This window comes from Benincasa hispida, chromosome 12, assembly GCF_009727055.1.
Source record: "Benincasa hispida cultivar B227 chromosome 12, ASM972705v1, whole genome shotgun sequence".
NCBI lineage: Eukaryota > Viridiplantae > Streptophyta > Magnoliopsida > Cucurbitales > Cucurbitaceae > Benincasa > Benincasa hispida.
Window position 1 is genome coordinate 40,456,740 of NC_052360.1, and position 3,385 is coordinate 40,460,124.

The window sequence follows — 3,385 nt, forward strand, 5'->3', positions numbered from 1 at the left end:
CTGTTTCTTTTCACTCAATTTCACAGTTGTAAAGTTCAAATAAGTTGCATCCGTTTCTCCATCACAACGTATCTTTACAACACAACACCTTCTGTCATAACGGGGTTTCAGTTTTAAGCTCAACAGCTGACTATAAAGTGGCAGAGAGTTTCTTAAGTTTCTAACAAAAAAGAACTGCTGACCGACTGATTATGCCAATTGTGGGGACGGTTTAATCAATTGTTCATTGTCCCACTAGAAATTCCTTCACGTTCATTTGGATGATACAAAAATATAGCACGTTTTGGACCATGTACCATCCTTAGTAAGTTTAAAGATAAATAATATTTACAACTTCAGTTGATATCTCATTGTTTAATCATAAAAAGTAAAATATCTCTCTTTCTTCCCTCCACTTTCGAAACAGAGAGAATTTTAACTTAAAATAAAAGAAAGCTAATGTCCCCTTCTTATTGCACATGATTCCATTCCATACAGCTCATAGCCAGCCACTCGTTGCAAAGTGAAAAAGCAGTATTCTTACACCAGTTTGCTCGTGATTAGTCCTTTGAAAAAATCCAAACTGTAGAACAACAGGAAGTTGACATGATCACAGATTTAAGATCACATCACTACTATGTATTAGCCTTCTAAAATCATATATCCAGTCATTGCATTTGGAGATGAATTCATGCTTGGGATTGTGAGCTGATGCATGCAATGTAGAAACAGGGTATGCCACTGCTGCCAGCTTAGTTCAAAAGGATTTTCAAATCAGAATTTAAAATTTCATCCAAGTACAGCAGAAACTACAATATTGATTGACTGGCCAACAGAGCAATCACTTCCTTTACAATCATTGTAATTAAGATTCTAAGGCACTTTGAAAACATTAACTTTATTGACCACCGTTTCTTAGTCATGTATGAATTTGTAATGAACTTCACAGTAATTATTGTAGAAAATAATCATTTAGGTTAGGCTTTGTTTGATAATGATTTTACTTTAACTTTTCTATTTTTGAAATTTGTGTTTGTTACCTTACAATTTCCTTACCATGTTTTGGAAACATTTGAATTCTCAACAAGATTTCAAAAACAAAAACAAATTTTTAAAAACTACAACCACGTTTGGTAACCATTTTATTTTTTGTTTTTATTTTTTAAAATTAAGCCCATGGACACAACTTCTACCTCCAAATTTCTTCCTTTATTATCTACTTCTCACCAATAGTTTAAGCCAAATTTTGAGAAATAAAAAAAGTAGTTTTCAAAAAATTGTTTTTATTTTTGGAGTTTGGCTAAGAATTCAACCATTGTACTTAAGAAAAATGCAAATCATGGTAAGAAATGTGAATGAAATAAGCTAAATTTTCAAAAACAAAAATCACAAACCAAATGGTTACCAAACGAGACCTACATTTTTTATTTTTCATAACTTGGCTTGGAGGTTGAAAACGGTAGAAAGTAGATAACACGAAAAAGAAACTTATAAGCTGACGTCATATTCATAAACTTAATTTAAAAAACCAAATGGTTATCAAGTTTTTCTATTTGTTGTTGAGCTTCCATAGAGATCAAATTCACTTCTTCCTACATACAATGAACTCTCTGTCTTTCAGGATTATTTTCAAGATGTAACTAATATGCTATAGACACAGATGTTATACTCTTGCAGTCGATGTATCAAATTGTATATGTATCAAACTTTTTCCAAAAAATAAAGGAAAAATAATAATAGCACAACATAATCCATTCACCAAATAAAGAATAGGAATCCATTCAAATACTTAACCTATTTCCATCGGGATGAAGCTCGCACATTTAGTTGTCTCCAATAGCTAGCAAATATCCTGACGATGTCAACCCCCTGTATAGGAACAAGTAAATTTCTGAACCAATAAGCAATCAATTCCAGTTTTAAAGCTGCGAAAATCATAGAATACAGTGCATTTAGCATTCTCCAGTACTAAGTTGAAGAAGAAATCGAAGTTGAATATTTAATAAGGACAATTATTTTTCTCGTAAGTTTTAGCCAAGACCACCCTTCAGGGATAGGATCATCACAAAGGAACTACAAAATAGCATTCCAAGACCACAATTGGAGTGGGTTGTTTTGTTTATTGGGCTTGTTTGTTGTTTCTGTTTGCCCTTGTATATCCTTCCATCAATCTCAATGAAAGTTTGGTTTATTAAAATAATAATGATAATAATAATAATAAAATGTAACAACTACAAAACAACAAATCCAACTGCAGAAGACAAGGTAAAGGTCTTTTATTCGCAGAACCGAAAAGATATAAATAACTACAGAGAAGAAGCAAAAAGAGTAGTGGAATTAAGTCTGCAGCATTTGCATAAATACTGGAGCAACGACAGAATCAGATATCAATAAGATATCACGTACCTGAATAGTGACTACATTTTCCACGACTTGACCTTTTTTTTTTTCCCATACAATAACTCTTTGTCCACTTCATAGACAGACGTAAACACCATCATATCCATAGCAAAGAAATCGTAAAACCTACTTGAAATATCTTGCACAATAGTCCGAGCTCATTGACATTGAGGACTAAAAAATCGAACAACATAGTCCATTTCCTGAATGTTATTGGTTCCAAAACAAGAAATGTATAAATGCAAACTAAGCATAATCGTAGGAACTTGGAATTGAACACGTGTTGAAAGATTAATCCACATCATGCTACCTATGCAGTTATGAAGCATAGACACAGATACGACTACATGATACAGATATGATCGAATACGACGATTCATCAATTTCTAAAAAACTAAGATATAGATACATCTAAGGATGCGTCATTTTTTTATATATATTTTTAATATATATATTTCTAAAAAACGAGGATACTGATACGTTGAAGATATATTTTTTTCTTTAAAAAAAATATACGATATAGATAAATTTAGCATACTAGTTAATAACAATAGCACAAAATAGAATACAAACACTGAAATACAATACAAAAAAACCAATATCTAAGATATTGAAGTACGATAATTAATAAAATGCAATAGAAAAGTGACTCATATTGCAAAGGAGAAGAAGAAGAAGAAGAAGATTAGAGGGAGAAGTATGAAGATAAATGAATAACTTCTTCATTGAATTGTTGAAGATATCCAAATGGTTTATATTTTGGTGGACTTTGTGGGCTCTCAAATGTGAAGATGGAGATTAGATGATTCTAGTCAAGGGTTTGGTCCGTTATTTTTTTCCCCTTTTAGTTTTGGACTCAAGTAGTGAGTTTTTTAAATAGGTTGCCTAGTTTTAGATTGGGAAAGATTAGATGAGTTGCTTGTCTTTTTTCTTTAAATAAAAGTATGTATAGAAATAGATACGTCAAATCGCGTGTTAGATACGTATCTGGGAAGTATCGGTATCC

General features: G+C 31.7%; 1 long non-coding RNA gene across 3 annotated transcripts; it reads right to left on the reverse strand.

Moving 5' to 3' along the window:
- Positions 1-264: 264 nt before the first annotated feature.
- LOC120067151 lies at positions 265-3,126 on the reverse strand. 3 transcript variants are annotated; one of them, XR_005478935.1, is made up of 2 exons: positions 1,774-3,126; positions 265-720 (listed from the first exon to the last, which is right to left on the reverse strand). It is a non-coding gene; the product is annotated as an uncharacterized LOC120067151 (long non-coding RNA). The 3 variants fall into 3 exon arrangements; XR_005478936.1 differs by having other exon boundaries at positions 265-723; XR_005478937.1 differs by having other exon boundaries at positions 265-730.
- Positions 3,127-3,385: the final 259 nt, after the last annotated feature.